The sequence below is a fragment of the Phalacrocorax carbo genome, chromosome 8, assembly GCF_963921805.1.
Source record: "Phalacrocorax carbo chromosome 8, bPhaCar2.1, whole genome shotgun sequence".
Classification (NCBI taxonomy): Eukaryota; Metazoa; Chordata; class Aves; order Suliformes; family Phalacrocoracidae; genus Phalacrocorax; species Phalacrocorax carbo.
In genome coordinates, this window is record NC_087520.1 from 34,309,454 (window position 1) to 34,322,825 (window position 13,372).

The 13,372-nt window shown below is 41.9% G+C and overlaps 1 non-coding gene across 1 annotated transcript; it reads left to right on the forward strand.

Annotated features, from left to right (window-relative positions):
• The first annotated feature begins 9,240 nt into the window (after window positions 1-9,240).
• On the forward strand, window positions 9,241-9,314 carry TRNAT-AGU (transfer RNA threonine (anticodon AGU)). Its single transcript has one exon. It is a non-coding gene; the product is annotated as a tRNA-Thr (tRNA).
• The last annotated feature ends 4,058 nt before the right edge of the window (window positions 9,315-13,372 follow it).

Here is a 13,372-nt window from a genome sequence, read left to right on the forward strand (position 1 = left end):
GACTAAGTCAAGGACTGTCAGGGGTTTAGTTCTTTCATTCCCCCCTTTTCTTTAAGCTTTGTAAATTCCTTTACAAAGGTTCTAAATTTTCATATTTCATTATCTTAGGTAAAGCCCAAACTCTTATTGCCAATTTCTTTAGCTTATACCACAAACAGTAATTGACGACACTTAGTATAATAACAAATGCTAACAATATCAAAAGCGGGTGAACTAAAATATTCAAAGTTTTCTCTGCAGAGGGTGAGTACCCTGAAAAGATATCCCACCAATGATGGGCAGTATCAGATTCAATTTGACTCGACAGTCCGACAAGCTTGTCTCCAGTTATTATTGTTTTAATAATAGATTCAGCTAATGTTTTGTTTCGTTTTCCTAAATGTTCTTGAAGTTTCTGTGATTGATTCAAGATTTCATTTAATTTCTTCAGAGATAAACTTGCATGACTTAAATTTAAGCTCTCATAATGCCAAAACATTGCTACTTGTTCTTCTGTATATGCAAAAAAATGAATATGTTTGTCCATGCCAAGTTAAATGGGTTATGTTCTTGAGACATCCTATGAATGGGGTGGTTACATTGTATTGTTCAACTACTGATCGATTGTTAGTTACTAAACACACATGTCTGGCATTAACTTCTACAAACTTTTCAAACACATTAGGAGACAGGATCGTCCATTTACAATTGTTAACAGAGTGTTCTAATAAGCAGGGCTCTCATACTCGAGATTGTTGTCCACACAAGATTCCATCAGAGGTGGTTTCACAAAGATCTAAATCGTATGTTTTGTTATTGTTCCCAATATACTTCCCTTGGAATTCTGGTAACCAATATTCTGGACTCCCTTGACTCAAAAAGAGGATTGGCAGAATTAAAAATTTACACATTACTTTGGGGTCAGTTATATTATAGTATACTAATTTTCCTGCACACCATCTATCATAACACTGCACAAATTGTGAATAGGCTTTTATCCAGTGTCTAGGTAAAACCCATTGTCCAAATAATTTTCTCCACATAAATTCATTATTACTCATTAAGTAGGACTGCACCTTATTCTTTTGTTCTAATTGCCACATGACTTGTAGAGTACAGACAGTCCAGTCCACAAATTTTGTCAAATTTTTTAAGTGATTGTATCTGGGTAATTATACTCTTATTAAAGAGATATAAGGACTCTTTATCATATTCTAAATTCTGTATCTGAGGATTAAAGGTGGTTGGCATCCATTCAGCCTGAATCTTGATTGCTTGAGCTACATCAAATCCTGCGGTTCCAACTTTACTCCTTAAAGTTTCCAGATCTACTGAATTTAGTAGTCCTAACCCAGTTCCTGCACCTCTGAGTAAAGTATCATACCAAGCTCGTTTTACTTTGCAGGGAGGGGTGGCTGGAAAAGATATGTTAAAGAACAACATATGCTTTTGCCTTATCTTTGCCACATTCTTACAAGTGGGTGGTAATCTAATTAATTGGTCCTGATTCACTGTAGGTCGTGGATTCAACAATGTTAAGGAGACTGCCACCCCAGCAGTTCTATTAATGCTTCCATTTGTACACATTAGTGTATCCCAGTTACCAGTTTTCCAAGTATGTGTCTCCTTTATGGGGGTGTTATTTTGAAGAAAGCACTTCTTCATCTGCAGTGGAGGCCCTATCCCTTTGATTGCACAACATTTTAAGGCAACATTCGTTATCACAGTGACATTTGTCAAATTTGAACATAATACAAAGGTCATTCCATGCCATCCCGTCAATTTATCACTCCTAGTATAGGGTTCCCACAAAGAGCAGTTTTCAGCAAACTGAACTAATGTATTGGTGTTATTTCCCCAAATCCACCAGAGACTATCAACAGATTCGCTTCTTTTCTTCAGGGGCCAACTGGGAGTAAATGCACTTATTAATTCAAGACAACAACATACCAATATTAATGTTAGTTTCGGGTCAGCCTTATAGACGTGGGTCCTACGGGTTGGGACTTCCATGGTCCTTCAGGTGCCTTTTTAATTCTGGGATAGTGGATCCAAGCAGCGTGCTTCTCAAGCTTGACCACAGTGTAAGTCGTAAGCAGAACTTGAAAAGGGCCGCTCCACTTCTCTTCGAGAGGATCACCTGAAATATTTTTAACATAAACCCAATCTCCAGGTTTGAACAAATGCACTGGGGAATCTAACCCCCATGCTCTAGTAGACATCACTAATCCATTTACTTCTTGTAATTGTTTTCCCAATGCAATCAGATATTGTTGTAGATTAATCTCTCCTACCTGGGTGGGATCTTGTCCTTGATATCTAGTCTGAAAGGGTCTCCCATATAGAATTTCAAAAGGACTCAGTTTTTCCTTAGTTCTTGGCTTGACTCGGAGCCTTAGTAATGCAATAGGGAGGGCTTGATCCCACCTTAAATTCGTCTCCTGGCAGATTTTGCTCAATTGTATCTTTATTAAATGATTCGTCTTTTCTACTTGCCCACTTGCTTGCGGGCGATAAGTTGTGTGTAATTTCCAATTAATTTCTAAAAATTTACTAACTTGTTGAACTACTTGTGACACAAAGTGTGGTCCCCTGTCAGAGGAGATCACTTCTGGCACGCCAAATCTGGGAATAATTTCTCTCAATAAGACTTTTGTTACTTCTCGGGCTTTATTTGTTCTGCAGGGGAAAGCTTCAGGCCATCCGGAAAAGGTATCAGTTAATACTAATAGATATCTGTACCCCCCTTTTCTAGGGAGTTCCGTGAAGTCTATCTGCCAGTTCTGGCCTGGAACATTCCCTTTACCAATACTTCCAAATTTCACCCGATTCTCTACCTTTGGGTTATTCTTTAAGCATATTTCGCATCTATCAACTATAGTTTTTATAGTTTGAAACAAATTTCTAGCTATCATCTGCTTGGTGAGGGAATTGTACAAAGCTTCAGTTCCCCAATGAGTTTTATCATGTTCTGTTTTTATTAATTTCCATAATATTCTGAAGGGAACTACTATTTTGTTATCTTTTAACATTGCCCATCCTGTCAGGCCAATTTCAGCCTTTAAATCAGTAATTAACTTCTGATCCTTTTTATCATATTCAACTATCTCAGGCAGTGGCAAAGATTTTTCAGGAATTAGGCCTAATACCTCACCTTGTTCCGCAGCTTGCCTTGCCTCATGATCAGCTAATTTATTTCCCACTTCCCTGTCAGTGTTACCTTTCTGATGTCCTTTGCAGTGCATAATTGCTACTGCCGACGGAAGTTGTACAGCATCTAGAAGTCGCAAAATTATATCAGCATGTTTTACGACTTTCCCTTGAGCGGTTAAAAGTCCTCACTCTTTCCAAATTGTCCCATGGGCATGAACTACACCAAAGGCATATTTTGAGTCTGTCCAGATATTTACTCGCAAACCTTCAGCAAGCTCTAATGCTCTTACTAAAGCGATTATTTCAGCCCGTTGTGCAGATGTGCCCTTAGGGAGTGACTTCGCTTCCACTACTTGGTCTGTGGTGGTCACCGCATATCCTGCCATTCAAACTCCATTCCTTACAAAACTGCTCCCATCAATATACCAAGTGTGGTCAGCTTCCTCCAGTGGCTCCTCCTTCAAGTCGGGCCTACTCGCATACACAGTCTCAATGGTTTCTATGCAGTCATGCACGACAGTCTCCATTTCCTGTTTATCAGTTAAAAAGGAAGCAGGATTGATAATAGTGGATGTGACAATTTCTATATCATCCTGTTCCATCAAAGCTGATTGATATTTCAAGAATCTTGATGGCGAGAGCCAGTGTCCCCCTTTTTGTTCTAGAACGGAGGTTACAGTGTGGGAAGTGTGCACAATCATCTTCTGTCCCAATGTGAATTTTCGGGCTTCTTGGATAATCAAGACCATGGCAGCTACTGCCCGAAGGCATCCTGGCCATCCTTTGCTTACTTCATCCAATTGTTTGGAGAAGTATGCAACAGCTCGTTTATAAGGACCCAATTTCTGGGCCAAAATTCCCAAAGCTACTCCTTGTCTTTCATACGAGAACAGCCAAAAGGGCTTAGTTACATCAGGCAGGCCCAAAGCTGGAGCCCTCATTAGTTCCAATTTCAGTTCTTTGAATGCCCGCCTGGCTTCATCTGTCCATATTAATTGTGTCAAGCTATTTTTCAACAGTTCATACAAAGGTTTAACCAGAAGTCCATAATTATAGATCCATAATCGGCACCAACCTGTCATTCCCAGAAAGGTTCGAAGTTCTTTTACCGTGGTTGGTTCTGGAGTCCTGCAAATGGCTTCTTTCCGGTCATTCCCGAGCTGTCTCTGTCCCTTAGAAATCACGAATCCCAAGTATATTACTTCTTTCTTCAAGATCTGGGCTTTCTGTAATGAGACTCGGTAACCACTTAGTCCAAGAAAGTTTAACAAACTCACAGTCCATTCTTTACATTCTTCATCCTTTTCTGTGGCTATCAAAATATCATCTACATACTGTAAAAGAGTACCATTTCCTGGAGGTCTTTCCCAGGCCTCTAATTCTTTAGCTAATTGATTTCCAAAGATCGTGGGGCTGTTTTTAAATCCTTGAGGTAACACTGTCCAGGTTAGTTGGGTTTTTCGTCCCGAGTCAGGGTTTTCCCATTCAAAGGCAAATAAATTGCGGCTTTCAGGGGCCAAGGTGAGGCAAAAGAATGCATCCTTCAGATCTAATACTGTGAACCATTCATAAGTTTCTTTTAAATTAGTTAGTAAGGTGTATGGGTTTGCCACTACCGGATATAGATCTTCAACTATCTTATTTATTGCCCGCAGGTCTTGTACCAATCGATATGTTTTGCCATCAGGCTTTTTGATAGGCAAAATAGGAGTGTTATACTCTGAAGAGCATTCAATCAATAATCCAAATCTTATGAATTCCTCTATAATACTTTTCACTCCTCGCCTGTCCTCTAATTTCAGGGGATATTGCCTTACTTTGACAGGCTGTGCCCCCACTTTGAGTTTAACAACAACCAATTCTGCGTTTTTGGCCTTTCCAGGGATTCCTGATGCCCATACTCCTGGATATACCTGGTCTTTTATTTCCTGTATAATTTCCTGTCCCCTAACCTGTGGTTCAGTGAGGGTCAAACTTAAAATTTCAATGTGGTTTTCTTCTGGTATTTTAAATTCAATTTCCCCTTCATTAAATTTTATTTCAGCATTCAATTGTTCTAATAAGTCTCTTCCCAAAAGTGGTCTAGGAGCTTCAGGCAGGTAGAGAAATTTGTGAATCCCTACACTTTTCCCAATTTTGAATTTCAAGGGTTTCAAAAAGAAAGCTTTCTCGACCTGTCCAGTTGCTCCCACAATATTAACATTTTGTTTACTTATGGGCAGTAACTCCTGATTTAATACTGAAAATGTGGCACCTGTATCTACTAGAAATTCTACAGGTTTTTCTTCTTTCCCTAGCTGTATTTTTACCAAGGGTTCCGCTAGGGAAGATTCCCCTGGTCTCCATCAAATTTCTTCCGTGCTGGCAACTGTCACCGGTTTGCTCAGTCTTGGGCAATCCTTCTTCCAATGCCCCATTTGCTTACAATAAGAGCATTGATCTCTCAAGAGGGGTTGATTTCTTCTGGGTGGGGCACTTACACCACTTCTTACAACTCCTCTCCCCTCATTAGTGTTGTTTATCTGACCCCCTGTGGTGCGCAAGGCAGCCACTGTAGCATTAGCAATTGTTCTGCCCATCATTCTCTCCTTCTGACTGTCTCTGTTCCGATACACTTGCCAAGCAGTCTCCAGCAATTTTTCTAAATCTCTTGCATCTGTTCCTTGCACTTTCTGTAACTTTCTCCTGATATCATCCACCGACTGTCCCAAAAACAGGAATATCAACTGACCCTTTCCCTCCTGGGAGGTAGGGTCTAAAGGAGTATATTTCTGCATTCCTTCTTTTAACCGATTCAAAAAAATCAGTAGGAGATTCCTTTTTATCTTGTTTTATTTCGTACAATTTAGACCAATTTACTGGTTTTGGGACAGCATTTCTTATTCCATAAGCAATCCATTCCCTGTACCTCACTAATAATTCCCTGGCTCCTGTTTGGTTGGGGTCCCAGCCAGGATTGGTAACTGGAACATGATTATCCACCGTTCCTGGCAGGGTTCCAGCCAAAACCAGAGCCTGTACCTGGGCTCTGGCTGCTCTCACAACCATCTGCTTCTCTGACTCACTAAACACCACATCCAACATTGCATCCACATCCTCCCAATCAGGGTCCTGAGTTTTCACCATCAATTCAAATCCTTCAGCAACTTTTTCAGGATCGTCCCGATAATTCCCTGCGGTAATTCGCCAGCCGTCCAAGTCTGCTAAAGTAAAAGGCACTTTGATTCTAACAGGTCCTCCCACTCCCATCGCCTGCCTTAAAGGGGCCTGTATAATAGGTCCCATTTTGCTCCGAGTCCTGGCAGTGATGGGAGAAAATCCGATATCAGTTTCTTCCCTGACTCCTTCCTCCGATTCTTTAACCCCGACCGCACCAGCATCTCCTTCCCTATCACCTTCTCTCTCTGGCGGAGGCAAATAATCCTCCAGCCTTTCATTCTGTGAGCCAACTTTTAAACATCTCTGTCCAATGCTACACGCCGAACAACACCTCTTTAATTTTGTCTTTTGCTTATTTTTCTCTTTTTCTATCACCAGAACCATAGGGTCCTGGGGTGTTAGATTGATTCCACATTCTTTCTGCCATTCAGGGTGATTTCGCAGGGTGAAAAACATATCGGCATAACCCACTTCATCCCATTTTCCTTCACGGCGTAGAAATAAAATGAGTTGTAACAAAGTATTATACTTTAAAGTTCCATTAAAAGGCCATTTTTCTCCTTCATCTAGCTTATATAAAGGCCACCACTGATTACAATATTTTATCAAGGTTTTACGATCCACACTACCTCCAGGTGTTTCCCCGATATCTTCCAGTGGGCCAAAATGCAGCCCAAAGAGCTCTTTTTCAGAACTCCACCTTGTTGGTTCCCCATTCTTAAACTTATACTACACAAAGACAAAGACAAAGACAAAGGCTAGGGTATAAACACCGCACACAATTAACAATTACAGCACAGACACAATAACCACTACTACCTCCCACTGATAACAAATGCCAGCATAAGCCGGTCAGAAACTTGCAAATACGCGTATACCAAACATATAGCGTATATCACATACGCATATGTAAACCAAAATCAAATACAAATGCACAAACAAACGACCATACCAATCAATTGATCAATACAACCATGTAACGTAGTAACCAGGTGATTAATACAAATCGTACATGCAATTGTATGCTACCCTGCGGGGTTCTCACGAACTGCGACTGACGGGTAGCTTCAAATGACCGGTCCCCAAAACCAAACAGAATGCCTTATTCTTACCAGAGGTCCTTGTCTGCCCCCGCAGGGATCCGCCGAATCGGGGAGTCCCTCCAGAGAATTCTCCAGGGCCAGCCAAGGGAGTCTCCGACTCAGGGGGTCCTGCAGCCGGACAGAGATGGTCCCATCTGGGTCGCCAAAACTGATACAAAAATTCGCGGATACTATCTTCCAAAGTCCGAACCTCCCCGTAAGAGGAAGCGGAGTATCCAGAAAGTTCCCGAAATAAAACTCAATAGCAACAAAGTCACTATTAAGCAGGCATCCTTTATTACAGCGCTGGGCAGCACTGGGGATTGATCCACCATAAGTGCTCCTGTGATTCAGTAAACTTCCAAAGATTATATACTATAAAGTCATACATATTAATAAGATTCACGAGGATTCATTAACATATGTAAAAGCTCAAGCTGCATGCATAGTTGTCCTTTTAGTGGTCTTTGGGAGTCCTCCAGTGGTCTCTGATGGTCTTCCTCACCTGTCCGCTGGCTGAACTTTGGGTTTCCTTTGCCCATATATAGTCATTGAATGAGCTCCTCGGTCCTTTAGCCTTGGACTGTCACAAGGGGTTGATTTAAACTAGTTCCTCGAGTGCTTATCTCGGCACTGATGTCCTGAGTCTCTGTTATCAATGAATTTACGAGCTTATTCACTATCTTTTAATCCTGTCTGGCACCAAGTTGCATTCTTCAAAACCCTGAAACTATCTTTGCAAGGGAGGAAACCACAAGAGAACAAGGATGCTTACAATAAGGACTAAGTCAAGGACTGTCAGGGGTTTAGTTCTTTCAATAGGTTTTGCGGAGAATGTGATAATTACAGTAAATTCATAAGATGGAGATTTATCTCCATTTTTTCCTGACCCTTGTACCCCTGTAGTTTGACTAATTCACTCAGTGCCTGTTCAAACCTGATGAGGCAGTTGTAAGACTGTTTCATTGCCAGAGCAAGCTCTGTGCTTTGCAGATGCTGATTACACTCCAGGCCTGTAATCAGGTCTATTCATGAGGATGATCCTTTCCCCATAACCTTGGGTTGTGGACCGGGCTCCATGTTCCTTCACGGCTCATTCCCACCTGGTAACACCATCCATTTCTTGGTGTGGCACATCCTCGTTTGCTGCCCTGTGCAGGGAACAGGCCCAAGGGCTGGGGCCCCAAGGGAAGGGCTGATGGCAGCATCGATTCTGTGTGAAGAATTCTAATTAGCTCTGTACAAAACTACCTAAACCCCTTTTCTGATTATTTAGTATATACAAACGTGTGCATGTCTGGTCAGGCACTCCAGTGTTTTGTGTGTACACAGATCATAAAGCATACGAGCAGTGTGTGCATATGCATATCGTAGTTTAATTTTTGGGTCATTATAAGTGATTGCAGCATGTAATTGAGGCCTGATGCTCACTTACTATCTTCTGCTGTGAGCCTTGGGCAACCGAGACGCTGTGGGGTAAGGCAGGACTGGAGCCTCACCGTAAGCAATCTTGCCCAAGCATTTTTTTTTTTAAACGCTTACATTTACGTATTTTCCTTCTGTCGTGACACGTGTTGTGCCAAAACAAACGCTAACGCGTGCGCACAGTGCGCGGCCACGCAGAGAAGCCGGTCTGGCAGAGCAGTGGCGGCAGCCGGCCTTTTCCCGGCTGCGGCACGGGGCGCTGCTCGCCCCCCTGGCCGGCAGCGGCTTGCCTGAGCCTTGCCGGGAGCTGAGCTGGCAGCGGGCTGAGCCCGCCGGGCTGCGGCGGCGGCACCGGGAGCGGGGTGAGGGCGGCGGTGGGGAGGCGGGCGAGCCGGCGCCGGGCCGATGTGTTGGGGCTGCGCGGAGCCTCCGCTTATCGCCCGGCGCCGTGGCTTAGTTGGTTAAAGCGCCTGTCTAGTAAACAGGAGATCCTGGGTTCGAATCCCAGCGGTGCCTGCGCGGGTATCGCCAGTGTTTTGCCCGCAGGCGCTGTTTTGCCGCCGCCGGGCGCGACGGGGACGGAGCAGCTCCTGCCGCGGCGACGGGAGGGGCGCCGGGCGGCTGCTCCGCTGCAACCGGGAAGAAATCACCCATTAAATATATGCATGAAAGTCAAGGTGCCGCAATTCACGCGTTGCCCGCCCCGGGCTCGGCAGTCCCCTGGCCGCTGTACAGCCGCGGTTGCATCCCCACTCCCCGCGGGGTTTATTCATATACAGCTAAGAAAACGCCTCTAGAATTCCTCTTTTTTTTCTTGTCTCTGGATCTTCAGTAGCCTCTCACTTGGGTTAACGAAGCTATTCTTGCCCCTTTTTTTCCCCCCCCGTTACAGTTTGAGTGCGTGTTGGCTAGGTGTCTGACGCTGCGGCTTCTGCCACCCATCAGTACCGAGACTTTACCGAGACTTACCTTTCACCTCTTCTTATTTGCCTGTATTACATAAAGTCTGCCTTTTCCAAGCGAAAGTTGTACTAAGTGCTCTGTGCTCTTCTCCATATAATTAGTGACACAGCAGAGGGACAGAAGGTTTTCCTACATGTCTTTAAAAATCAAAGGCCAAATCCTGCCCCCTTAGGCTTGTGAATTAGGTTCCATGAAATGATTCCAGACTCCTGTTACTGTAAACAAAGGCAGAAACCATCCTTAGATCTGAAGACAAAAGGCTTAAAACCGTTAATACAAATAATACAAGTAGCCTAGCAGCCATACCCTCAGCAGGGTTTTTTGGGCTCACAACAGTGACGGGAGTAAACGGATTCACAGGCATATTTGGAAGGTCAGGTTTTTCAGGACTCATCTGCAGCCAGATTGCAGCTGTCAGTAGCCCCAAATGAAATGTATAAGTCTAACGTCCAGGATGAGCATCTTTGGTTATAACATTTACCTGCACGAATCTTTCCTTGAGTAGTATTTGCTGTAAAAATACAATATAGATAGTATTTGATATGTGATAAAAATAAGTAAACCTTTTTTGCAAGTTGCAATATGTTTTTAAAAATTAGGAGTATTTTGGGATTAACCTCACATAGATTGGCATTGTCTTAAAGAAAACAGAAAGAGCTAGAGTTTAAAACAATTGGAAAGTGCAAATTAAGGAAGATTTGGGGAAAAGAAGCTGTAGTGAATGTCATGGTGTGTCCCCTGCTGCTCTTCAACCAGCAGCAGTTTGAATTCTGGAGGGAATGAGAATTTTGAAAATAAAAATCTTGCAAGGATATTTCTGTTCCTCTGACCTTTGTTAACACCCTTTTTTGATGCATCAGCTGGAATATCATGATGAGCCAGCCAGGCTGGCACCAGAGTGGGCTGGTCCCTGTGTACTTCAACATGGGCACCCTAAAAATAGTCTCAGAAAGTTGAAGGAAGGAGGGCAAAATTGGAATCTGAATCAGTTCACAAGCACAGACCCAATTTGTCTGGGTTCTCTGAGTGACTCCGTAGTTTTATATATTAGTCACAGACATGGACCCATGGCTTCTGTAACAGATTTCTAGGATGATCTGCATATTTATACGGGAGGTAAAATTTTAAGCCAATATTTAAGTGCAGTGAACTATGGCATTATTATTTTTTTTCACATATTCAATGATATATAAATATTCATGTAGGTTGCTTGTTTTGGCTCATACTCATGTTTTAAATATGCATTCAGGAAATCCCTTCAGCTTTCACTGACTGCCCAGAGGATATGGGTGAAGGGCCTGCTGTGCTGGACAATTTGCTGTATTTCTTATTTAGGTTAACATCATTAATAAGAAATTCCACATTGTGAAATTCACGTAGATGTGCCTGTTTTGCTGACAGTAACAACATCTCAGTGTTCATTCATTTCCACGATTTGCCACCAGCCTTTTCCTTGCAGAGGGCCTTTGGATACTTTCAGACTGTAATGTCAGCCTAAAAAGGTGTAAGTCCATCTGCCTTCCTCATTCACTTTTTCCAACATTTTGCGCTACGTTTTGTCCTTTGTGTGCAATTACAAGGAAAAGGGTAAGTGCTGTCTACAAACCATGCAAAATTGAACTGCATCCAAGAAGGTCGAGTTTTCTGAGCGTCCCCAAACAGGAAATATGTGTAGATTCTGGTTCACAAGTGGAAGCGGTGCCTATGCCTGTTGAAATTGGTCTTGATTTTGGCTGAGCACTACATCACCTCACTCATTTTCCTTGCAGAAGTAGTCAGCTGGTCTATTCAGTCAGTCCAGCTAACCACAGTGAAACTACTCCCACACAAAAGTTTCTGCAGGATTAAGGCCTTCAGCTGTTCTTCTGTTACAAGTAATATTTAGTTCTTAAGTTGAGAGCAAGAGCAAAAAACCCGAGAAACCCAAGAAACCTACTCATCAATGAGATTGTGATAAGTGTTTTAATACATGTGATAAAAAATACCAATCCTCTGTTAAAATGTCAGAATACTAGTCATGCCAGAAAGATTCTGTATAATTTGTCATGTGAAATTCTACAAAGATAGGTTTCTAAGGTAGTTTAAAAGTGCTAAGCAAATCACTAACACTTCAGCTAAATGTGCATATTGAGTGTGTATGGTTTTTTGGTTTGTTTTTTTTTTTTTCTTTTACATTTACATGTGGGAACAGGCCAGATGAAGGCCACTTAAAGCTAAAATAAGATTGTAGTTCCACATCTGCCAATAGTGTTAAAACTGCATTAAAGCTTATATGTGATTTTCCAGGTAGCAGGTAGTAGCAGCTGTCTTTGCATAAATATTTGCATTTTCAGTTTTAATGTGATCTGAATAAGCTTCCTTCTCCCACTCTCCACCCAAATGTTACACCATCACATCAATAACCAGTGAGGTAAAGCAGTCGTACTCAGGATATAATCATGTCATGAACTGCTCTAAAACGCTGCAAGTGGTGCTCATAGACCCCCTGGCCCTTATGCTACTGATATTTGCAACTTCGTGTTTGAAAATACATATATAATCAAGCATGACCTGTTTAATTCCCAACAAGCAAGAGAGAGCCTGGTCAGGCTGGTGTTGTGCATCAGGAGACATGCTCTTTGCTCTTCAGCTGCTGTTTGGCTCTGGGCACACTGCTCTTAACTTCTGATCTCTTTTGCCATCTGCAAAATTATAATAATACTTACTGATCTCACAGAGTTGCTGGGAGAGTTAATTAATGTTTTATGAAGCACTTCGAGCTTTTGGATAAAATCAATATTATTAAAGCCATGTTTTTATTTTTCTTCTCAGTAAGTTCAGTCTTTCTGCAGTTAGGCCGTGCTGGTACTAAGCCTCTTCATCAGTGCTGGCAACATTTGCAGATGCATTTGGACTGTTTCTGGGAAAAGGGGCCTGACTGACTTAATCTCACTGATGGACTAGAAAATCAACTTCCAAATAAAACTTCAGAAGGGTTTAAGTAAGGGTGTTCCTTGAAAATTTAGTATGTAGGACTGGTTTTAGTCTTTTTTTGAAGGTGCTTATTAGGTATTCAGATTATTTTATGTTTACCTACAGAAATATATGTAACACATGTTTTTACAGGCCAGTATTTTTCTGTCAAGATACCTTTCCTTTTTTAATCTTTCAAAGTATTGCAACATTTTACATGAAGGTGTGTGATTATTATAGCAATATGTGTTTCATATTGCCTGAGAAAAGGTAAGTGTAATAGGTAGCTTGTGACAAGTATTTAGAAAATACTTTAAAGTCTTTCTAATTGTAAAATATGCTATATTTTTGTTGCCAAACCCAACCAAGTGGTCACAAACTGTAAGAAAGTATGCATACCATATTTCTTATGACATGTTCCCTCCTTCAAAGGGAACAAATTAACACCTGGTAAAGACAGGGAATCCTTGCCAGGTAAGTATAATAAACTATATGCTTTTGTAAAAGCGTATTATAGAAGCTCACATACAACCCTGACCAATTCATGCAACAGATGCAAATCCCTAGAATTGTTAATTGTGCTCTGGTCCTTATATCTAGAGAGCATACAGTGTTCAGCATTTTTAGAGTTGTAATGGATCTCTGAAATCATATTAAGG